The sequence below is a fragment of the Acomys russatus genome, chromosome 24 (genome assembly GCF_903995435.1).
Source record: "Acomys russatus chromosome 24, mAcoRus1.1, whole genome shotgun sequence".
Lineage (NCBI taxonomy): Eukaryota > Metazoa > Chordata > Mammalia > Rodentia > Muridae > Acomys > Acomys russatus.
The window spans coordinates 41,328,084-41,355,038 of record NC_067160.1 but is presented as its reverse complement, the minus strand read 5'-3'; positions in this window follow the sequence as shown (position 1 = coordinate 41,355,038).

Sequence of the window (26,955 nt, the reverse complement as noted above, 5' to 3'; positions counted from 1 at the left end):
TCCTGCTCCAGGAATTCTCACAGGCTTCTGCTCTATCTCACGGGGAGAATGGTTTAAGATGGGAGAGTTGCCCCTGCCTTTGGAAGAACAAAGATAATTCACTATAGCAGGAGGAGATGCTCATGTCATGTCCTGAATCACACAAAGAGCTACAAAGGCAAGTCCCAGTTAAGGCCCACTCAATAATTATTTTATAGAAGAAAAAAAAATGCACTTCATCTCTCAGTGTCACTAGTGTTTCAAATTACAGTGCTCTAATTAAGTATTATAATTTATAATTTTTCATGCTATCTATATATTTAAGCAAAACAGCAGGAACACTTTTAAAGTTCAGACAAATGTTAGTAGTCCCACTGGTTATTTTAACTGGTTCACATCGATGCAGAATTCATTTATACAGACCCACAGGACTATGCATAGAGGATTTCTCGTAGCAAAAATTCCAAGTATGCAAATAAATATATTAGACACACATAATATTGGTGAAATGGACATACATTTTATGTATGAGAAGCACTTTGAAGTGTAAGAAGAAAGTATCTTCATTTCAAAAGTATTCATAATTTCTAAAAAGCAGTATGAGAAAAGTTAAAAGACAAAGCTGAAAATACATATTTATAGCTTCACACCCCTCAAAATGGCAAATATTTCACATGATAAATGGATATTAGGGAACAAATATATCTGCAGAAAAATAGATCATGGTTGCAAATATTAAAAGGAAATAATTGAAAAGCAGAGAGTTCATTCAATCTTCCTGAGGAGTAAAGCTTAAAGGTGGTAAGCCAGGTAATATTCATAATAAAATATGAACAAGGAAAAAGTATGAGAAAATCTAAATTCTCATGAATACTGTTCAAAAGAGTACAAATTAGTAAGATTTTACTTGGAATAATTTTTCCAAAGTGTAAAAAAGTTTCAGGATTCTTTGTTTTTGCCCTAATTTCACTTGTAGAAAATTGTTTTCAAGAAATAATTATGGCCTCTTGTCACAGAGCACGCCTGTAGTCTTAGCTTTCTACAGGTCAAAAAGTCAGATTAAAAGTTGAAGGTCTGGGCTAGAGAGATGGCTTAGCTGTTAAAGGCTAGGCTCACAACCAAAAATAAAAGTTGAAGGCCTGCCAGGGACACAGAATAACACAGAAATAAAATTAAGTATTCACATAAGACTTTCTTAGGGTTTGACCTAAAACAAATATTTGGAAATAGATTGTGTTTAATTGGAGCTTTTTCTTAAATCTGGACTAAATTGCTTTTAAGATTTCTTTTCTCTGCAAGCATTGTAGATGCTAATAAATCTGACTCATTTTTCACTGCCACATGTTCCACTGAAATAAAAAAATTAAAACCTTGAGGCTAGAAAGCCTGCTCAGCAGTGACAAATGTAATGGTCTTGAGCTCAGCTGGCATCGCCAGGTCTGACAGATCATAACTACTTGTAACTCTGTCACCATGGGATCCAACATTGTCTGCTGGCCTCTGAAAGCATCCACATGCACACACCCCCTCTAACATGCAAGCATATGTCCACATCCACACTCACATCCACACACATGATGAAAAATAAAACTAATCATTTTAAAGCTTATAAAAATTAGTTCAGAGAATTGGTAGGGAATAAAATGAGTCAATCCAATTTTTGGCAGAGTTCAGGGAATCTTATGGAAAAGGGGAAGGAAGGATTAAAAGAGCAAGAGAGGTCAAAGACACAACAAGAAAATCTGGGCTGTTAGAAGCTCACAGAGATTGAACCACCAGCTAGAGAGCGTAGATGGGATGGACCCAGCCCCGCCCCCATACTGTATGAAAGATGTACATCTTAGTCCTCATGTGTGACCTCTAACAGCAGGGGCAGGGGCTGTCTCTGACTCTGTTGCCTGCCTTTGAATCCCTTTCTTTTGACTAGACAGCCTTGTCTAGCTTCAATAGAAGATGCTTCCAGATGCCAAGGTAGTCTGATATCCGTGGGAGCTCTTCCCTTCTGAGAAGAAAGTGAGAAGGGTATAGGAGAAGGGAAGAGGAGGAGAAGGAAGCGGAAAGGAGAGACCAGGAGAAGAAGAGGGAGAGGGGGAAGTTCCTGTCCAGATGTAAAGTTAATTAACTAAAAATGCAATATTGAACAAGAAAACGAGCAATATTCAACAGAAAAATTGGCTGTCATATGGTAAAATACAAAGAAATTTATAAGTGCCTTTATGCAGACTTCTATGCCTATATACACCAAATGAAGAAAGAACCAGGCTCTGTTCCTCTCCGAATAGTGTTCTTGCCTGGAGTAAAAGGATAGAAGTTGCTTAAAGTAGAACAGTGATAGTATTTACAAACTATATGTGGCAAAGGGACAGTTCTTTTGTATTTTTTCTTGCTAAACCAATTCATTGAGACAGATATTTAAAATATAGTGCTTTAGAGCTTAACATAGCTGTCCCCTGTGAGGCTCCACCCAGCAGCAGATCAAAATAGATGCTGTGTCTCATAGCCAAACATTGGGCAGAGCACAAGGAATCTTGTGGAAGAGTGGTGGGAGGGATATATGGACCCAGAGGGAATTGAAGCTCCATAAAACAATGAACAGAGACAACTAACCAGGGCCCAGAAGGGTTTCAGAGATTTAATCATCAAGCAGGGACCAAGCACAGACTGGACCTTACACATAGGTACCCGATAGGCAGCTTGGTCTTCTTATGGATCCCCTAGTAAGGGGCATGGAGGCTGTCTCTGACGTGGACTCTGTTGCCTCCTTTTCAATCATTTCCTCCTGGTGGGACTGCCTTGCCAGGCCTCAGGGCAAGAGGATGTGCTCAGTTCTGATGTGATTTAATGTGCTGGGGTGGGTTAGTGGGGGTGTCCCATTTTCTGAGGAGTAGGTGAGGAAAAAAAAGGGGAAGAGGCCAGGCAGTGGTGGTACACACCTTTAATGCCAGCACTTTGGAGGCAGAGGCAGGTGGATCACTGTGAGTTTGAGGCCAGCCTGGTCTACAGCAAGTCCAGGACAGCCAAGGCCACACAGAGAAACCCTGTCTCAAAAAACAAAAACAAAAACAAAAACAACAACAACAACAACAACAAAAAACAGGGGGAGGGGGAAGAGAGTGGAAGAGGAGGCTCAGAGTTATGATCAGGATATAAAATGAGTAAATAAATAAATATAAATTTAAAATACAGTAGTTTCGTGAAGAAATGAAATAAAGTAGCAAGTTAAATTGAAGAATTTTATTTTAATTTTCCAATTCAAAAGACAAAAGTACTCTGCAAAGTCATGACTCATGATTTATGGCTTCTCAGAGTTCAATAAAAATCATTTGTAGATGAGCAATGTTGTTTTGACAAATGGTTATGTTGTCAAACTGCCATGTTAGTATATATGTTTATATGCCTAATCTGGGCCATTCTCAACTTTGGTCATAGAAGCTTCTTATTGAAGTGCAGAGTAGCTAATGGAGAAACCCATAACTATTGCAACTGCTGAGAATAAGTGACTCTAATCCCTCCCCAAGGATCAGGAAATATCTTGAGATGGTGGTATAGGAGCCAGAGGATTCTGTCCCCTGGATGTGACATAGCTGTGATCTTAGCATCTGTGACCACCTGCACAAGATCTAGGTAGTTAAAAATCCATCACGAAGGAGCTCCTTTGACCTAATTGGTTAGGATGCAGTACTTATAAAAATCCTTCTTGGGGAGAAGAAGCTCCCAGTGCCTCTAACTAAGAGTTGTTGAGAGTTCATAGATGCTATTAAGAGAGTCACTTTTCTCTGAGAGATGTTTATTGGTAGGTTGTGCATACTTTAATGGATGATCCAATGACACTCCTTGGACTAAATGTGTGTGTGTGTGAGAGAGAGAGAGAGAGAGACAGAGACAGAGACAGAGACAGAGACAGAGAACATGAGAACATGAAGTTGGCTGTGGGTCTAGAGAGTAGTTGGGGGGAAGGAATAGAGCATGGGAATAATCCATATGCATTGTGCATATATATGAAGTTTCAAATATTAAAATTTTAATTTAGATTTTTAAGCTACAAATTGAGTAGAAATGTTTGTGGATAAAGATAATATTTCAGTATCATTGTGCCCATCAATATAGAATTAACCCATTCCTTTTATTATACCCAGAGAAGTAAAGTGATTGTTGCAGGGGCACACTGATATTCTGCACCCGTCATAGGATTCAAAGTGAGGAAAGCTTACTAAGGCCCTCATCAAAGACTGTCTTCTTCAACACTATATAGAGAAGCAAAGCTGACCTACGTGGGGTAGATGCTGAAATGATACTCTGCAAAGACACTTCTGCTCATGAAAATTAGAGAACTCTCAGATGAGGGAGATGACCTAGAGTTTCAGTTTCTGTATGAGATACATTTTAGAAACTCCACACTCTGCATGGGAGAATGGCAAAGTAGAAGGATCCAGAGGATCCTAGAAACCTACAAGTAGAACATTATGATAGGTAGATTTGGGCCCAGGGGTCCCGTTCAAACTATGGCACCAGCCAAGGACAATACAGGCTGTAAACTTGAAACCCCTACCCAGATCTCGCCAATGGACAGAACATTCTCCACAGTTGAGTGGAGAGTGGGGTATGACTTTCACACATACTCTGGTGCCTCATATTTGACCATGTCCCCTGAATGGGGAGACCTGGTGGCACTCAGAGGAAGGATAGCAGGCTACCAACAAGAGACTTGATACCCTATGAGCATATACAGGGGAGGAAGCCCCTCTCAGTCACAGTCATAGGGGAGGGGAGTAAGTGGAAAATGGGAGGGAGGGAGGAATGGGAGGATACAAGGGAGGGGATAACCATTGAGATGTATAAATTAATAAAATTAAAAAAAAAAAAAGAAAAAAAAGAAACTCCACGCTCTGTTCTACAGTGTCTCTGAGCCATTAGATTCTAACCGTCCGTGCCAGTGAGTGTTACTAGATGTGCAGGGGGAGCAAATGGCCTGTGAAGACTCCAGTGTTTAGTTGTCTGTGTCCTGCTCAGATGGCACAGTGTACAGCAGGCACACTAACTTCTGCAAGATTTACAGTTCATGAAATGCTTTTCTTTTCTGTTTACTTTTTCCTTGACCTCAAATGCACAGGATTGTGTTAATCATCTATGTAACTTCATGATACATATGGACTGCAGCAAGAATGGGCAGCTGCCTGTAATTCCAGTTCCTGGGAAGTTGGCACCCTCTCTGGTCTCCATGAGCACCAGCCATGGATATAGTGCATGTACATACATGCCGAGACCCATACACACACATACAATACACTTAAAAACTCACAGTTTGGTTTTTTTCTTCTTTCCCTTTGTCTCAACTTATATTCCTATTTATCAACCCACCAAAAGTTATTTATTTGGGTGTGCTAAACACACACACACATATACACATATATACAAATATATATAGTATTTATATATGCATATATAACAATATTCATTGTAAAGCTTTTATTTTGCATTTTAAAAATTCCCTCTCAGTGGCATATTTTTAGGCTCCACTCACAACCAATGAATTCTCTAGCTCCTGAGCGTTGCTTCTGAGTTTTGTCACAAGGGCCACCAGCATGCATTTTTAACCTAAGGGCACTGTCTACTTAAAACAGGATAAAACAGCCTAGTCAAATCAAGTTATTCCTTGTAACAGAAAAAAAAAATCTTGTTTAAAATAAAAATCTCTGTAGTGGTTTTTTCCCCCTTGTACCATAATAGTGATGATTGTGTTTTTTAGACAAGCTTTCTCTATGTAGCCTGGGCTGTCTGTCGTATATTGGCTTTGTAAAACAGGCTGTTCTTGAACTCGCAGCTATCTGATCAACTTGTCTTTGCCTCCCTGAGAGCTGGGATTAAAGGTATGTGCCACCACACCCAGCTCTATCTTTCTTTTTTAATTAATTGTAAATATAAGTGATGACTCAACATGCCAGGTAGTGGGAGTTTGTGTTTAGTTTCATAAACTTCTTTTTTTCACATTTTTTATTATTTATTAATTCGTTCATATTACATTTCAATTGTTATCCCATCCCTTGTATCCTCCCATTCCTCCCTCCCTCCCTCCCACTTTCACCCTATTCTCTTCCCCTATGACTATGACTGAGGGGGACTTCCTCCCCTTGTATACGATCATAAGGTATAAAGTCTCTTCTTGGTAGACTGCTATCCTTCCCCTGAGTGCCACCAGGCCTCCCCATCAAAGGGATGTAGTCAAATATGGGACACCAGAGTTCATGTGAAAGTCAGTCCCTACTCTTCACTCATCTGTGGAGAATGTGCTGTCCATTGGCTAGATCTGGGTAGAGGTTCAGTGTTTACTGCACATATTGTCCTTGGTTGGTGTCATAGTTTGAGCAGAACCCCTGGGCCCAGATCTGCCGATCATAATGTTCTTGTAGGTTTCTAGGATCCTCTGGATCCTTCTATTTCCCCATTCTCCCACAGTTCTCTCACCCAGAGTCCCAATAGGATGTCCTCACATCTATCTCAATCTCCTGGTAAGTGAAGACTTTCATCGGACATGCCCCATGGGCTGGTGTGCAGTTATAAGTGAGTGTATACCACTTGAGTCTTTCTGCTTCTGGGTAGCTCACTCATTATGATCATTTCTACTTCAATACATTTGCCCACAAATTTTTGGAATTCCTTGTTTTTAATAGCTGAGTAATATTTCATAGTGTAAATGTACCAGAGTTTCTTTATCCATTCTTCTACTGAGGGATACTTAGGCTGTTTCCATGTTCTGGCTATTATGAATAAGGCTGCTAAGTTTCATAAACTTCTATGGTGCACTGGGAGACTAATTTAGAAAAATGCATGCCTAGTTATAATCAAACTCAACTCCAGGCATATTGGGGATTCTGAACATTCTAAAAAATCCTTTAAAAGTCACTTCTTTTTGGCATGGCCTTCATAGAAAAAAATTATTAAATGGCCACACACACCCAGCCCCTATAATAATAATATGGGAACATAAGATCAGAATATAAAAATTAAATAGTTGAGTGTTCTCTTATCTGGGTTAGATTAGTGTCTAATATTTTAAACAAAATTTAAGTAATATACTAAATAATGTTTGGTAAGGAGGACATTCCTATTTTATAATCTATCATAAAAACTTGTTTAGTAGCATTATGGAATGGACTGTTTGTAGAATTTTGCATATAACATTCTTCATTATAACCACACATAAATATAATAATATTCACCTCTCATAAAGGAAATGTGTCTTTTCAGCAGTGAACACTACAGAAAGGCACAGTCAAAATTCAGAACTCCCAGTCTCGATAAATACATCTATAAAACATTCTGACACATAAGGCTCAGAGAACATTATGGAAGAGGGGCCAGAAAAACAGAGGAAGCCAGAGGATCAGGAAGTTTGCTGTGAAAATGTCTCCTAGTAATATCAGAAGCCACACCCACATCTTCTCACCAGAATGCCCGGACAAATGTTAGCTGAACAAGAATGACACCAGTAGCCATGCTAAACTGGATAAGGAAAACCTCACGAGGCCTCAAACCTACCTAAAGAACTAGAGGCAGCTGAGGAATGCTAGGAGTGGGAAAGGTGGTCTTCCATAGAGAAGACCATAGGAGCTGGCTGTCTAGTGCTAAATGGTCAACACTAGAAGCACGCAAACAAGAAAGATTACAGATAGTCAACAGGGGAAATGCAGGACTATGTATGCATATACCTTTGTGCATGCAATAAAAATTATTTTTTTAAAAGAGGCCATGAATTTGAATGAGAGCAGAGAGGAGTATATGAGAAGTAAGGGAAGAAAAGGAAGGGAAAATATAATTTTATCATAATCTCAAAAAAACAGAAATTTAAAAAAAGACTATGAGTAAATGAAAGTGGGCAACAGTTCCAGGTGAAAAAAAGTGTGCAATTCTCTTGAAGGTGGATGTTAAAGAGACATGAGGTGCTGTTATTCCTTGAGCCAGCTCCTAGCAGGGCTGTGAGCAATGTCCACACTCACCTGCCTTGAGATTCCAGTATTTAACTGGACCTGATTAGTAAGACTGGCCACAAGACTTTTCAGAAGGACTGAAAGACAGGGAGAAGCTAGGGGAAAAGGCATTTGTCATTCATAGCCAGGCATTTTACACAGGTCTATAACCCCAGCTACTTGGGAAGCAAGGACTGCAGGCTCAATTCCAAGTTGAGTTCAAAATTCTGTATTGACGAACTCTGTGTTCAGTCTCAGCCTGAAGATTTAGTGAGACCCTGTCTCAGAGAGGAGAGAGAGAGAGAGAGAGAGACAGAGACAGAGAGACAGACAGAGACAGAGACAGAGAGGTAGAACCCAATATTAGAGTGCTTGCCTAACACTAGGACATATGAGGCATTCCTAGGTGTAGGTGCCAATTTATTAAACCTATTTTTATTTGGGGTTCTTTAAATGCTTATACCTCCCTTTCAACACACCTACTCTAGATAGGAGAGAAAGGAGGTTTATGAGGACAGGAGAAGTAAACCTCATTGGATTCAGTTCCTGGGAGCAATGCCCTTGGTGTAGTCAGCAGGATTTCAGCAGACCAGCAATTCTACCCATGTTGCTGCTGGAACCTGGAGCAACCAGACCTGGGCACCTCAGCTGGAGCCCAAAGCATCGAAGCCTTCACTGGATTGGTTTTCTCTAGGAGCCTCATTAAGTGGAGTGATGAGCAGCCAAACAATACCAAGACCCAAAATGCCCCCACTTCCTGTTGTGAGGAGATATACGTATATCTCCTTTCAGAGTCTGCACTAGAATGTTTTTCAGCTGGCAAAAACCAAGGGCCCCCATGAAGTGGTTCGACTTCTAAGTGGATAAACATCACCTGTTCTCTCACAGGTCTGTTCCCTATCCCATACCTGGGATCAAAACAAAAACATGTTTACATCCAATACCTATCCCACACTTGGGACCTAAAAACAAAAAACAAAACAACAACAACAACAAAAATGTTTACATCCACTACACCTAGGTTTAATCTTCAGTGTGGAGTTGTGGGACATAATCTTTTGGAATGTAATACTTAATGGCAAAAACCAAACTGCAACAAAAATAAATTATAGGAGGAGAAAACAAAACTTAAATGAATATAAGCAAAGCTCTACTTACAAAGCAATAACTGGTGGCTCATTTCAAGACTAAATCTGGATAACTGAGAAGCACTCAATCCACCCAAGTTCATGAGCCTATACTGCATCAGAAGGTTAAGTGCACTTATTAAATGCTGTGTCATAGAAATGACATCCTAGACCCAATATGATTTTGGTTTCTTATTTTCTATCTTCATATGAGGTACTGCTAGCCCATGTACCTATTTCTTATACCTATATAAGGTTTTTTCCACCCCAGTCTAGTGAGAAATGTTCAAAAGATTTGGAATCGATAGGTACATACTAGTATGGGTCCATATGAAAATATAAAAGTTTCTATTGCTTTAAATGACTGCTGTCCAAGTATGGTGAAGCTTCTTCCTAGATACTGCTGCATTAGCTTAGGGACTTTCTTATTCTCTTCATGTACATTGTTCAGCAATTTTATACTCAGGTGCTACAGATCCAGAAAATGATAGTGAGGATCTTAGAGAAAAAGACAGAGCTTGACTTTTCTTCCTGACTAAACACAGGTGAGAAAGAGAATGTGTGAACATAATATGAGTTCATAGGAAATGTTTTGAGTCGACTTAACATAGAAGCATATCTGAAATTCATATGACTAAATCACATCTGGCTAAGTAGTGACACAAAATGTGTGTGGAGAGGTCTTACTGTAAGTTTGAAAGGAAAATTATATAGCAAATACAATGTGTCTAATGGAATATACTTAGTTCACGCTCACATTCCTAAGAAGATCTGATAAAAGACACTGAGTGTAATGTGGTTGGTGTTAGGAGGCCTAAGTGTTGTCCTCAGCATCCATCAGGGATGTCTGCCACATATTTTGACTCATTTTCCACTCACCAAATGGAAGATAAAGTCCTCTATTACCATTATTGTTAGCCAGAAGGAATTTCAACTAATATAGGGAGTGTTGTTGTAAGTTCTTTTTCTAAGTTTCAAAATTCTTTTCTTGATTAATTTAGACAATGTATATAAAAATTTCCACATTTATCGAAGAATTGTGTTGTAAGGTACAACAAGCTAGAAACCAAAATGTCAAGTTGAACATGTTTACTTAATCTGCACTGTAGTGAAAAAGACATATAATTGCAGGAGGAAGATATTCTCTCTTGGACTGTGAATTAAGATTTTATGAACTGAAATTCAACCTTCACCAAGGACTTGACACCAATAACAACCACTCTAATTTCCAGAATCAGCAAAGAGTTAATAATAGCTCTATTCTATTGTACTGTGAAAATAGCAATACTATTAAAACATGTGTGATATAATTTACCATTGCTGTAATTGCTCAGTTTGTACAACTAATTTTTGTGGTTGATCTATTAAAAACATCCATGTAAGTCGGGCATAGTGGCACACACTTGTAATCCTAGCACTCAGCAAAGCAGAGGCAGGCAGACCTCTGTGAATTCAAGGCCAGCATCATCCACAAAATGATCCAGGACAGCCAAGGTTACCCAGAGAAACTCTGTCTTGAAAAACAAACAAACAAACAAAAATCAAACAAACAAACAACAATGACAAAGACAATATCCATATGCTAAGGAATTAGAGTGAGAAGCATCTTCTGGTATTCACACTAAGGAATCAGCAATGAATAATTACTATTTTGAAAAGGATACCACGAGTTGTATTTTATGCTTTTGTTACACATCAAAATGCCATAAGTCAAAAATAGATTTAATCTGTCTAACCTATGCACCAACACATTTGATTTACTAGGAAAGTATGCTCTGTTGTATTAGTTCTTTCAACAACTGGAAGCTAGGCTCTCCTCTGCCCAGCATCACGGTACTATCTTAGTACATGTCAATACCCTGGACAAAGATCAAAATTCAAACACCGAAGCAAACTTGCTAGTGAAGGAGTATCACTTTCTTTCTGTATTACAATCACCATCACAGATTAGCAGTGTGTGTGTGTGTGTGTGTGTGTGTGTGTGTGTGTGTGTGTGTGTGTGTGTGTATGATAAAAAGTGTTGACTAAGAACCAAACTCACTAGCAGAAAATAAGCTATATTGGGGATAGAACTTGTTGGTAGAGAGCTGACCAAGCATTATCAAAGCTCTAAGTTCAATTCTGGACATTGACAAAATAGAAAAATAAATGATATCACTGAATAATCTCGGCTCTCAAGTATATATAAAAGTTTAAGTGTCTGACTAACATATTAGTCCGTGCCACCAAATTATTGAACTTGATGTCTCTCAGGTAAAACTGCACACCAAGCCACAGATTATAGAAAATGTTTCACATGATTATTTTTATAATTGTTTCATTTTATAGGTACAGTCACAATTCAAAACACTCAGCGGATGTCTCAGGACACTAGGGTGCAATTCTCTCATGAAATTCCTGTTGAGAAGATAGATATGTAAATAGATGGTTTAACTTATGTTTATCTATGTTTCATATACATGTATATATATGAATGCGTTTACTGTAAAACAAAAAATCTGTCTTATACACACATAAATTTTTTATTACTTCATTTCAATTTCACATTTCTCACTGAACTCTTGCTTTTATGTAGACACAAGGAGAAAGTCATAATTTACAGTGTGAAATGTGACTACTGAACTAAGACTGCTCAACATTTTTCAGTTTGTAGAACACCTACGCATGAAGTCATTTCCTATCAGAAAGATTGTTGGTGTGTGGTGTAATTCCACAACTCAGTCATGAGGGTCTGAATTGTTTCCCTCCATCAGAGATACAGGCTTTCGGACAACACTAGAGAGGTGACTTGACATGCAGAACACAGTAACCTCTGAGTCTTGTCACTCTGATTTTTTTGTTACTGCTATTTCACTGCAAATTTTCCTTCGGATTGAAGTATCCACCCTACAGATACCCTTCATACATATATTTCAATGAAAATGTTTTGATTTGATGTCCTGTGTCATAAAGCTTTTATGGGAGGAAGATATTTTTCCTAGGAGTTTTTTAAACTTTAAAATCCTTAATTACATACAGCTTTTGCATGTGGTCCTTGCTGATAGGTTTCACACACTTTATAAAGGAATGACTTTGTTCTGCCCTTCACAAATGAATAAACTCAACTGCCTTAGGCCTGATAAGCATCCATTTGAGAAAATCTATACTTTATACTCTCTAATGAATACCACCATTTTCCTAGGTATATCAGCATTATAAGCCCCATATTCCTCATGATCACAATCAGAATTACCATTTTGTTTTAGCATTAATTTTAAAAAAAAAAGGGAAAAGTGATGTAACAGTGGGTTTAAACATCTCAAGAGCAGAATGATCTATTATTCAGAAGACAAGTGAAAGAGAAACAATTATATTTGAAGTATGGTGAGAACCAAGAGACAGACTTGCTTGCTCCTCATCACTAGTCCTCATAATAAAAGCATCCAGAAGCACTTATGTGGTGCTATACTGTAACATTTCATTATACTACTGCAATGATAGATGAAAAATAGATGACAGAGATTAATAGTCAAGTCCATAGTACAGTGCATTATTTCTACTTTGTCCTAAAAATTGACCATGTGTTACTTCACATAATCATTATCCTATGTTCTGGTGAACTGGAAGTAGACCAGTCAACCCAGGTCTTAGTGGAATGAAGTCAAACTCTAGATATATACCTGGGCAGCGTCTGCTGCATTAACAATACAGGGGCAGAAATTGGTTTTTAGTTTTTGTAAGGGTCACATAGTTGGTCTTGAATATATAGCAAGAAAGTAAAAAAGGCACATGAGGTGGGATCCAAGATGGTTGTGCCTAACACACACCTTGTTTGATCAATAGGATAGCAGTGACTATGGAGCAACCTAAGGACTGATCTAAAAAGCACAAGACACCAGTACTGGTGACCCACAAGTAAGAGGGATCCAAAGTGTGTGGTGGCCTCCAGCCACCCAGAAAAAACACAAAGTCTGTGTTCTCCACAGAAACTGGCATGCAGCCTCCAAAGGCTAGTGCCACATGCCTGGCTGATGGGCAGCTATTGAACCCCCTGGGGCACAGAGCTAGGCATGAACTTCAAAAACATCAGCATCTGTTGGTTCTAGCACACCACAGTTGGGAACACTAGTGGATCTGACCTCAGGTCACCCAACAAAGCCACAGAAAGTTCCGAGGTCTAAGAAGGTGCTGGACACAAGCTCCAACCAGACACATCACAATGAGAAGAGATCAGCATAAGAACACAAACAGCAATCCCCAGGACCAGTTGATACCACCAGAAACCAGCAGTTCCACCACCACCACAAGCCCTGGAGGTATATACTATCACAGCCAACACAAGAGAAGGATTTCAAATCTGAGGTTATGAAAATGATAGAGACCTTAAAGAAGGAAAATAAATCCCCCAAACTATAACAGAAATACACAAAGAAAGAGATAAAAAGAATTGAGCAAATCACTCAAAGAAACTACAATCAAACCAGAGAAGAATACTAATGAAAAGTTTCAAGACCTAAAAATGGAAATAGAAGCAATGAAGAACACACAATCTGAGATAATCCAGGAAATAGAAATCCTAGAGAAGAGGACAGGATCTACAGACACAAACATTACCAACAGAATTCAAGAAATGAAAGAAAGAATATCAGGGACAGAAGATATGATTTAAGAAATGGATTCATGAGCCAAAGAAAATGTTAAATCTAAAAAGTTCCTGGCACAGAATATTCAAGAAATCTGGGAAACCATGAAAAGACCAAACCTAGAATCATAGGTATAGGAGAAAAAAAAGATTCCCAACTACAAAGGCTAGAACATATTTTTTAACAAAATCATGGAAGAAAATGTCCCTAATCTAAAGAAAGAAATGCCCATAAATATACAAGGAGTCTACAGAACTCCAGAAAAGAAAATCCTCCTACCACATAATAATCAAAGCACTAAATGTGCAGAACAAAGAAAGAATATTAAAAGCTGCAAGAGTAAAAGGCCAAGTCATATATAAAGTCAAACCTATCAGAATTACACCTGACTTCTCAACAGAGACTATGAAAGCCAGAAAGGCTTGTTCAGATGTCAGGAAGAATCCAAGAGATCACAGCTGCCAACCCAGAATACTATACCCAGCACAACTTTCAATCACCATAGATGGAGAAAACAAGATATTCCTTGACAAAACCAAGCTCAAGCAGTACCTAACCACAAATCCAGCTCTAAAGATAATAGAAGGAAAACTCCAACTCAAGGAGGATTACTATACAGAGAAAAGCAAAGGAAATAAATAATTCCACACCTACCAAAATAAAATAAAGGAAACACACACACACACACACACACACACACACACACACACACACTACCATCACCAACATCAAAATAATAAGAACCAATAACCACTGGTCAGTAATGTATCTTAACACCAATAGCCTTAACTACTCAATGAAAAGACACAGGATGACAGAATGGATGGGAAAACTTCAATCTGCTGCATAAAAGAAACACAGCCCCCTAACAAAGATTAATATTACCTTAGAGTAAAGGGCTGGAAAATGTATTCCAAGCAAACAGACCCAAGAATCAAGGTGGAGTAGCCATCCTACTCTAATAAAATGGACTTTCAACCAAACTAATCAAAAGAGATGGGGAAGGATAATTCATACTCATCAAAGGAAAAATTTACCAAGATGACATCTCAATTCCGATCATCAATGCCCCAAATACAGAAGCACCCATATTCATAAAAGAAACAGTATTAAAGCATAAATCACACATCGAACTGCACACTTTAATAGTGGAAGACTTCACTAATAGATAGATCATCGTGGTGGAAACTAAATGAAAAAACTAATAGATGCCATGAATCAAATGGACCTTACTGTTATATACAGAACTTTTCATCCAAACACAAAAGAATTCACCTTCTTCTCAGCACCTCACAGAACATTCTCCAAAACTGACCACATACTTGGTCACAAATGAAACCTCAACAGATACAGGAAGTTCGAAATAACCCTTTGCATCTTCTCAAACCACCATGTATTAAAGCTAGAACTCAATAAAAGCAGAAACAACAAAAAGCATACAAACTCATGGAAACTGAACAACTCCCTGCTCAATGATATCTGGGTAAGGAGCAAAATAAAAATGAAATTAAAATTTTTCTAGAATTCAATGAATCCAAAGGCATGACATACCCAAATTTTGGGACACAATGAACACAGTGCTAAGAGGAAAGTTCATAGTACTAAGTGCCTTTATAAAGAAATTGGAGAAATACCATACTAGTAACTTAACAACACCTGAAAGCTAGAACAAAAAGAAACTGCCTCACCAAAGAGCAGTAGACTGCTTGAAATCATGAAACTCAGAGTTGAAATCAATGAATCAGAAGCAAAAAGAACAACACAAAGAATAAACAAAACCAAGAGCTGGTTCTTTGAGAAAATCAACAAGATACACAAACCCTTAACCAAGTGAACTAAAAGTTAAAGGGAGAGTAACTGAATCAGCAAAATCAGAAATGAAATGGGAGACATAACAATAGACATTGAGGAAAGCCAAAGAATCACTAGGTTGTACTTCAAAAGCCTATATGTCACAAAATTTGAAAACCTGAACTAAAGGGACAGTTTTCTTGATATAAATCAACTACCAAAATTGAATCATGATCAGGTAAGCAAATTAAATATTCCTATAACTCCTAAGGAAATTGAGGTAGTCATTGAAAGTCTCCCAACCAAAAGAAAGGCCAGGACACAGAATTCTACCAGATGTTCAGAGAAGAGCTCATACCAATTCTGATTAAACTATTCATCAAAATAGAAAAAGAAGAAACATTACCAAATTCATTCTATGAGGCCACAGTCACCTGGATACCTAAACCACAGAAAGATTCTACAAAAAAAGAGTATTTCAGACCAATTTCTCTTATGAATATTGACACAAAACAATAAAATATTCTCAAACCAAAACCAAGAACACACCAAAAATATCATTCACCGTGACCAGATAGGCTTCATTCTAGACACGTACAAGTGGTTCAATATAGGGGACTCTATCAATGTAGTCCATCACATATGTAAACTGAAAGAAAAAAAACACATGATCATCTCCTTAGATGCCAAAAAACCATTTGACAAAATCCAACATCCATTCATGTTTAAAGTCTTGGAAAGAGCATGAATATAAGACACATACTTGAACACAATAAAGGCAATCTACAGCAAGCCTATAGTCAACATCACCTTCAATTTAAAACCAGACACCCTAACTATGTAAGAAAAAGTAGGGAAGAGCCTTGAACTCATTGGCACAGAAGACAACTTCCTGAACAGAACACCAACAGTTCAGACTCTCACCACCAAGCCAAATATTCCGATTAAAAATTGTGGTACAGAGATAAACAGAGAATTATCAACAGAGGAATATCGAATGGCTGAGGAACACTTAAAGAAATGCTCAACATCCCTAGTCATTAGGGAAACGCAAATCAAAACAAGTCTGAGATAACATCTTACACCTATCTGAGTGGCTAAGATGAAAATTCAAGTGACAGCACATGTTGGCAAGGATGCAGAGAAAGGGGAACACTCCTCCACTGCTGGTAGGAGAGCAAACTTGTACAACCACTTTGGAAATCTACCTGGCACTATCTCCGGATACTGGGAATAAATTAACCTCAAGACACAGCCATACCACTCCTGGGCATATACCCTAAAGATTCTCTACCATACAACAAGGACATTTGCTTAACTATGTTCATAGCCGCCTTGATTGTAACAGCCAGAATCTGGAAACAACCTAGACGTCCCTCAACTGAAGAATGGATAAAGAAACTATGGTTCATTTACACAATAGAGTACTATTCAGCTATCAAAAACAAGGAAATCTTGAAATTTGCAGCAAATGGATGGAACTAGAGAGAATCATACTATGTGAGGTATAAAGATACACATGGTATATACTCACTCATACACAGATATTAGCCACTTAATACAGGATAACTGCATTACAATACAGAGACTGATGTGCCAATCAAGGCCCATGTTGGATGTAGACTTAGACCTTCTGCTCAGAGGTAGTAGGTAGGCAATACAGTCTCCTTGTGGGTCCTACAATATGGGAAGTAGGGCTTACTTCGAAGATGTACTCTCGCCTCCCAATGTTGTCACTTCCTCTTGGCAAGGTGGCCTTGCCAGGCCATAGAGGAAGATGACACTGGATTAGCTGATGTCAGATGTTAGGGAAGGAGGGCTGCTCTCTCTAAGGACTAGGGGAGGGAATGAGAGGGGAAGAGGGAGGGAGAGTGGGATGTGGAGGTGATGAGGGAGGGAGCTACAATTGGGATGTAAAGAATTCAAACTGCAGAACAAGCAGGTAACTTATATTGCTAATCTCATCACATGAGAATAGCTCTGAGACTGGCTGAGACATGAATGACTATGCATAGACAAGGCATCTTGTTGGTCACAGATTCCCTGTGAATTATTATTAGATGCCATTCTTTGTATGACATGCATGAAGATTTACAGATGTCTTACTTCTGCTCATACAAAGAACAGAGAGCCAGCCTTATTTATTTCTGTGCTTCCTGTATACCTCATACATTTATAATTTTAAGACTGTATAAGACTTGTAAGAAATTATATGTTTCCAGAACAAAAGAAAAAGACACTGACTCTGAATCAGACCTGGCAGGATTCATTACTCTCAGCATGCTGGATGCTGACATCCTGCCTCCTTCATGTTCCAGCACCAGGTGCTTCAGCTGCTGTTACTCATCAGAACAGGGCAGCTTCAAAGAAAGATCCCAATGACAATTGGTCTAGCATTTCAGACGTCCTACACAGGACTCCTATTAAGCCTGGAATTTCTCAACATTTAGAAAATGAACCACAAATGCTATCCCTGGCTTTTTTAACCATCATCCCCAACTTTATTTGGGCCTCTAAAAAGGTATTATTGATCCCAAATCAGGTGAAAGAAACCTTAAGAGAATGATGCACCATTTCCTTTAAGGGTGATTGAGTAGGTTTTTCTTTGCTCTCTTGGGGTACAGATGCATATTTTCAATGGTAGTTAGTTATAAGTTATTGTTGCTCTTATACAGAGAGAAAACAAAGTGGGACTCAGGGATGTCTCTCTTTTCCTCAAAATAGGCCTTTTCCTTAAGTAGGACTCAACTTAAGGCCTTAATTGTTACTCACAAATAAGGTTATTTTTAATTCATTGATATAGAACTTTGTATTTTGATGCAAGATAAGTTTAATTTTGATACATTGGTGTAGAATAAAAATTTAAGATTATTCTTCACACAGATTATATATATTTCCACTCAAAATGCAGCATTGCAACCATAAAACTCAATTATAATACAAGATTTACTTCCAATACCTTGAAAGTAGTATTGCAGGCTCTTTAGGATAATTAAGTAATACAAGCTAATTGTTAGTTGATCAAATAATGGTCATGTCAAGTACTAGTCTTCTTTTATCACAAGATTATATATCCTAGGTTTAACAGATAGATAGGATTCTATAGATATATAACATAAAATAGATAGATATGGTCTTCAGAAGCCTCAGAGACCTACAGAATATGGCATTTAAATGTGTTTTTATTATTCTAAAGATTCTTTGACAACAAGAAAGATTAACTCTTGGAAACAGCTGGCCTACCTCAAAGAAGATGATGATCATCAAAGAACCTCCTTATGGAGATGGCGTCAAATGTGGCAAAGCAGCCACTGGGTAAAATGGTGTCCTCTTTTCTGCCACAGATAGAATTCAACCTAAAAATATACAACTTGGATGCAGACATATTTGATAGTCAAACTCTACCAAGACAGGGTAAGCAAGTCCTCAATATTTCCTGCCTCACAAATATATCTGTCAGATATATTAGGCCAGAAGGCTGGAGATGATGCTCCAATGTTATAGAGAGGCTTGGGTGCCTATTCAGGCAACAAATTGTCTCTGCCATTTTTTCATCTTGGAAGCTGCTAACCAGCACTTCCAATTCACTCAGGTTATTAATTTTATTCCTTCTCAAGTCTCTGATAGGGTTGAAGACCATATAGTTTAGTTTCAGAATTAAGCTTTAAGGATTAAGATGTTTTTATGTCTAGATAGATGTTTTAAGTTGACAGAGATGAGATATGGTAGGTATTAATTTTCATTCAGAATTTTAGACTCACCAAGATGGAAAAGATGTTTTCTTCAAGTTTGCTAAATACAAATAGCCAAATCACTATGAATATAACATTTATATAATTCCTTTGTTTGTGGCTCTTCTTGCTGTGTGTAGTATATTTTATATATGTTTAATAATATAAATGTATATGTAAAAAAGAAATATAATAAAGATAGAAAAATCTGGTAAAAATGTAGAAAAGTGAAAGAAAAGTCATGCATAGGCACTTAAAATGGGAAAATAAAGAGTTACTTAATTGCATCTGGATCTTTGACCATTCTGGGAATTTAAGAATCAATACAATCAAAATGGTGTCAGTCATATTGGCATCCATTAAATTACTAGAATTTAGAAGCTTTAAAATCAGGGTCCAGACACTTGACTGCCTGATACTAATCAACAGAAAAGACTTTTCAGAGACTGCTTGGAGAGAGGCCATTATAACTTTATACAAAGACTTTCTATAGAACCTCTACACAATAACTGCTGGCCTTGACTCTGGGGACATTTTTGTACATTGTGTAGGTCTTCCTGCACCTTTTGAGGCCAGTAAGTCTATGAATCTGATGTGACTTCCCAAAGACACTTTCCCTCAGTGAGGCAGGTATCTAAACGAAAATGCCAATTTATGTGATGACCAGAAGGTTGGTACTCCGTATTATGACTTCTTTGTAACAGTCCTCTACACCACACACGGAGTAGGAGAAACATGCTTGCATCAGAATTCATATACTAACTTCACATCAGAGTTCAGGGCTCTAATGTGAGAGACTAATGTGCCTTGTGCAGCTGACAAAACTTTGCCAGAGATTAGTAGTCCAGATGCCTCAGTCCTACTGCCTCTTCAAGAAATGTATCCTTCAGCTTATCCTAGTATACTACAATTATATTAACTTGACTTTCTTTCAAACATCCCTGGCATAAACACTTGACATATGTGTATCTCTGCCTATGGGGAGAAAATGCCAATGTAGTTATTAAAGCTACTGAACAAAGTTATTTTTGTTTTACAGAATGATGTTCTTTGTATATTTAAGGCTTTATGTATTTGAGTTATTAATATAGTCATGGCAAGGGTTATTAGGTCCACAATTCACAGACGAGGTTTCAAGAACTGTGTCCTTTATTAGAAATTAAACCAAACCCCTCAAGGTTTTTTGATAGACAAACAGTGACATGGGAACAGATCTGTTTGACTTCCTATCACAGTGGCTTCCTTTCTGTACATGGCCCTATGAGTTATGATTTTTCTCCCTTTAGGATTAAATTCCTGGCCTCAATTTAAGGACACTGTGCATGGGAATAATGACGATGACTCAGAGGCTTTATAGAGGGAGGAGCATCTAGACTTTTGGAGCAGGCACCCTGATTCTATGACCAAACTCTAAGTCCTTTCCCAAGATAACTGAAGAAGATCTACCAGCTATTACTTGGAACTTGCTCGTTTGGGATCATCCAATATCTCCCTTGTTTGTGTTATTTTGGGGACCCATTTGCCTTCCACTGTCTGCCCCTATTCTTATTTCTAGGGAGACTGTATAACACAAGTATTAGTTACTGATAGTTGTAAACTATAACTAGGCAATAACTAAGCATAAGTAACAATTTTAAAGAATATTTTACTCCTCTTTGGGCCTGTAATAACATCCAGATTGGTATTTAAGAAATTTCACAAGCTGGACCCTTGACTCACCACTCAGGAATAAGAGGTGGACTCTTAAGATAACAGAAGGTGTCACACTGAATACTGCCTGAATCACCTGCCTGAACTTCTACTCCATACTAACCATGTTTATCTTTGAGGACAGGATCTATGTAGGTGGCCGGGATCCCACCTCCCTTTCCAGGTGAGCTGGCTGAAGGTGGTTTGATTTATCATTGCTGCCATGTAGCCCACCAGATGACCCATGACTTCACTATAACTCCAAATGCATGCTAATGCCACAGCTCTGATACCTTAACAGTTTATAATTGTCATGATGTTGTCTGGAAAGAAGCACAAAGCAAGAAAAGGGATATGTGGTGCCCCAGGACAAAAAAAAAAAAAAAAAAAAAAAAAAAAAAAAAAAAAAAAGCCTCTTATTCACCTGTTCTTCCCTCCTTTCCTATGTGGTATCATCTATAACATACTAACCTTCAAGGTTTATTGAGTCAACTTTCATGTTTGTCTCCTGCTTCTTATTCTTAGTCAAGATAAAAAAAAAAAAAAGTCTCCCTTTCTTCATAAGATTAAGTAAGTAAGGCTGGATAGATGTCCGTCAGTAAAGAGATGGCCAGAAATGTGAGGACCTGGGTTCAGATCACCAGTACCCTTCTAAAATCTGGACACACACACACACACACACACACACACACACTGCAAACGGGTAAATTTTAAGGTTCTATGGTTTGGATTCTCTTTCTATGCTCGTTCAGTTCTTTACATAATTTAATTTCTATTTGTAGGGCTTCCATTCACCTTTTCTTGATGCTGTCAGGCTATAGCTGTCTGCAGCTTCTAGAAGCCATATTTGTAGCTTGGCTTATTGTGATCTCGTACCCCACTTTCCTTTCTATCAACGGCCAGCTGCTTTTTACTGAGAATCCCTCATCTCTCTTTCTTTTCATCCTTCTAATCTAATTAGGATTCGGCCTTCATTGTCAATCCCTCATTTTATAACATTAGCCTGACTGGATAACCCAGGATTATCTCTTCCTCTTCATTATCACATTTCAAATTTAAATTTGCTAATGTAAGATTAGACATTCTTAGGCTCTGGGGATTAAAGGTTAGACTTTTTCTACATGGATGGGAAGTTGTCATTATCCACCTGCACTGTCTGTGTAATGATTTGTGTTTGCTTATAATTTTAAATATTTTTTCCAAGAAGCAAGGTACCAGGAAACATTGTGTTTGTCATTTTGTATTTTAAAAGCCTGTTTAGGCTGATACCATCCTTCTATCATTTTGACTTTGGAGGACTCTGCCTGCTGCACTATTATTCTTCGTAAATGGACTTTATTGTTTTAATTTCTAAGGAAGAGTCTTATTTTTTTTTCCAGTAACTTGAAACTATGCCATGGATCATCAGCATAGAGGAGGTTGAAGCTGAACCAAGGGTCAATAGCACTCACTGCTCTTCCAGAAGAGCAGACTGTGGGTCCTGACATCCACATCTGGATGCTTACAACTGTCTAACTCCAGCTCCAGAGACTCCGATGTTCTTTTATTTCTTTTGCCAGCATATGCACACATGTACACATACCCAAAGACAGACAGACAGACAGACACACACACATACACACACACACACACACACACACACACACACACATACACACACACGCTGGCATATCTAAAGTCAAAACAAAAAATTTTGAAAAGATCAATCAGTAACAGGCTATTACCAATCATGGTAACACTTTGGCAGTGAATCCCCATTTACATAAAGACATACACCAACATGAAGAGTAGATCATATCTTCAAACTAAACCAGAGTATATCGGAACAAAGTTCATTCCAAAAGACTACAATTTGACACTCTTAACCAAATCTGATTGGAAATGTACATTTCTATAGAGTCATTTATCCTAAAGTTCTAAGTCATTGAATTTCATTTGTTATTTATGATCTCATTTAGATTTCAGGAGAAAAATCCAATACTTCATGACACATCTTAATTTATACATTGCCTTCAAGTCTGGCTACCCTGCAGTGCAAGAGCACAAAACTTATTCGTGTGTACAGAATTTACAAACTACCCAAAAGGTGAGTGGACTCATCTAGTGAAAAGCAAGTTACTGGTTCAACCCTGCATCTGAGCAATGGTTTGCATGATGACAAAAGTGACACAACTCCTGGTAACTCCAAGGAAGAATCTTTCTATGACACCATTGCCTGCGGCCAGACCTTTCCCAGGGTACTGTGAGCAGCGCAGCACACTTGGGATCCTGGGAGCTATCCTGCAGGTCCTTTCATTAGCTCTAGTTACTACAGGCTGACGAGACTGATGCCCAAGGCAGAACTTCTTAGAAAACCCCATCGGTCCAGCACAGCACATTCTTAATGCAGTGAGGAGAGAGAGAAACTCAAAGTTTCTTTGCTGTCCAACTTGGGATCCTGAAGGGCAAAGGGGCCACTACCAGCACAGTCCGGAGGCTCAAGTCCAGCAACACAGAAAAATGCAAATGCTGTATTTTATAGTGATGGACACATGATATGTTTTCTTAGCAGTCTCTTGAGTTAGGTGACTTCTCAAATGGCGGTTCCCATTACAATGGGCACCTCTGCACATCTGATGCACTTGGTGTTTGCAGTCATCTTGGGAATTTCTGTGTTCAGGAGCCAGAGACTGAAATAATGTGTGTCCAGGTCAGCTCCTGCCAGTCATCAGTCTCTGTTCCACAGGGAGTTGCTCAAAGGAGGGTAGAGCTTCAGATCTCCTTAAGGGAATTTTTCTTCTCATTGCCAGAATACTCTAAGTAGATTTTCAACTGCTCTCTTACATCCTGAAGAGAACCATGGAAAGAAAAGAATAACACATTTCCTAAAGCTAAAATTTGCATAAGTAATAGTGTTGTAGATGGTAGAAACCACGGAACAATAATATAACAGTTCGAAAGCATTGCCTAAGATGGTTTTATTGAGTCCACAAAGAAAATAAGCACGAGGGTGAACTCAGTGTTTTAGTCGGAATTTCACTCATTTCCATGTGCCAGCAATGGCAAAATGATCTCTAAGACTTGAAAGGTCAAAATCAGGGGCACATTACAAAGCGTCTCTCATACTCACCTCATGACAAATACATTTTAGGAATGACTAAACCAAAGTGTCATGACCCAAAAAAGAAAAAGAAAAAGCTCACTAGTGGGCTTGTCATTGGTAGGAAAAATTGGCCGTGTGAAAAATCTCTATGAACATTGAAGGCATTTCTTTTTTAAAAAAAGCATTATGGGACCTACTATTAATACAAATTGAGAGTGAAGGAAGGATTATCAAAATCCAACCTGCTCTTAATTTTCATTCCATTCAAGAACTATTCTCACATTCTAACGTGAAAGAGTGTTATTTTTAAATAAATTAGGTTGTGCTAGAGGAATTATAAACAGCAGGCACCATCAGCCCTTAGACTAGTGGAGGTGTTTTTTTTTTCTTAAGAAATAGGATTGAGGCCCAGCTACGATTCTATTGAGACAGGCACCTGGAGGTGAGCATACAAATACCAGCCAATTTCATGAGCAGCTGGAAGGGCCAAAATTTCCATGCCCTTTGTAGTTTCTAACAGACATAATTGCCTACCTCGGTGCACAGCTGTAGGGAAGGAATAAATTCTTTTTAGTTGTGCAAACTTAAACTTACTTGTTTGTGAAGCTTCCTTTCCCAGTTCTTGGAAAAGTTTGGGAAAGACCTGCATATCTAAGGCTGATCTATTTGTCTTGCAGAATGTCCATAAGGAATGCTTAAAAATCATGTGGATTTTTATTCCTTGCACAAATTGTTTTTATTCCCAATTACAGGTTGGGAGGACATGAGTATATTCTGACAGTAAATACTTGCAGAATAATATGTGCTAACATTCCCTCACAAATAAATATTCCGTTGAAGAACCAAGCAGGGTTGAAAGGATAGGCAGAATACATTACATTTATTTAGCCTCATTGCATCATTTTATCTAGGGCACCAAGCTGATCCCTTTAGTGTGGCTATAATTTCTTTTGATCTTACTTTGTGTACACTCGGTTAATGAGGTCAAGTCTATCTCTATGCATGACCCTACACCAATAACGCCTCTTAATAAAGCATAATACTTTAGTGACAACAGAGAAAAATAGAACACATATGTATTGATCAGACTGAAATTATGGAACATTCTAGACTTCCTTGTGTTTTATAATTAATTTGATAATGAAAACAACACTCTGATTGGCTCTCTTTTACTTTGTCTCTTATTACCTGGTGTTACTTCAGGCTCTCATCATTTCTCATCTAGGTTTCTGTGGTTTTTGCTGGTCCTTCTATAAATGAACAGAGGTGGCAGCTATCATACAGAAGCAGAAGCCAAACACCATATTTTGAGCTGCTGTTACAATCTTCACAAGAAAGAACTAGAATGCAGACACAAGCTCATACCTGTATCTACACCTCTAAGAAGTTGAATATAGTATGGAAATCTGATTTCCAGAAATAAAAAATACAATCCTGAAGGAAAAAAATTGTCAAGCTGTTGTTTAGAAACTACTCTCTGTCTTTCTGTCTTGTCTTTGTCTTCTCTCTGTGTCTCTTTGTCTCTGTCTCTCTGTCTTTGTCTCTGTCTCTGTCTCTCCTCTCCTCTCCCCTCCCTCCCTCCCTCCCTTCTCTCTCTCTCTCTCTCTCTCTCTCTCTCTGTGGGTGTGGGTGGGTTTGTGGATGGGTGTGTGTTGGGAGGAGGTATATTCACCAATATTATCTGTGGAGGTCAGAGATTGACAATGATACATGTTCCTCAATTGTATTTCACCATGGTTTTGTTTTGTTTGTTTGTTGAGACACAATCTCTCACTAAATCTGAAACTCACCATTCCAACTAGACTTGCTGTCTGTGAGCTGTCTCCTCTACCCAGGGCTCTCGTTACATATACATATTGCCAATTATAAATATTTATATAGATATGGTGGCTCCAAACTGAGGTCTTCATGGTTGGGTGGCAAACACTTTATCAACTGGACCTTCTCCAGGTCCCTCCAAGCTACTTTTGATGATATATTCTTTTTTTTTTTTTTTAATTTTTTCTTGTTACATCTCAATGGTCATCCCATCCCTTGTATCCTCCCATTCTTCCCTCCCTCCCATTTTCCCCTTATTCCCCTCCCCTATGACTGTGCCTGAGGGGGACTTCCTCCTCCTTTATATGTTCATAGGGCATCAAGTCTCTTCTTGGTAGCCTGCTATCCTTCCTCTGAGTGCCACCAGGTCTCCCCCTCCAGGGGACATGGTCAAATATGAGGCACCAGAGTTCCTGTGAAAGTCATGCCCCACTCTCCACTCAACTGTGGAGAATGTCCTGTCCATTAGCTAGATCTGGGTAGGGGTTTGAAGTTTACGGTCTGTATTGTCCTTGGCTGGTGCCATAGTTTGAGTGGGACCCCTGGGCCCAAATCTTCCTATTATAATGTTCTTCTTGTAGGTTTCTAGGACCCTCTGGATCCTCCTACTTTGCTATTCTCCCATGCTTCTCTCATCTAGAGTCCCAATAGGATATCCTCCCTCTGTCCCAGTTACCTGGTAAGTGAAGACTTTCATGGGACATGCCCCTTGGGCTAGTGTGCAGATATAAGTGAGTATATACCATTTGACTCTTTCTGCTTCTGGGTTAACTCACTCATTATGATCATTTCTAGCTCAATTGAGAAATGGGGCTTGGAACTAAACAGAGAATTCTCAACAGAGGAATATCAAATGGCTGAGAAACACTTAAAGTAATGCTCAACCTCCTTAGTCATCAGGGAAATGCAAATCAAAACAACTCTGAGATTCCATCTTACACCCATCAGAATGGCTAAGATCAAAAATTCAAGCGACACCACATGCTGGCTAGGATGTGGAGAGAGAGGAACACTTCATTGCTGATGGGAATGCAAACTAGTACAGCCACTTTGGAAATCTATCTGGTGCTATCTCAGAAAAATGGGAATAGGGCTTCCTCAAGACCCAGCTATTCCACTCCTTGGAATATACCCAGAAGATGCTCCAGCACA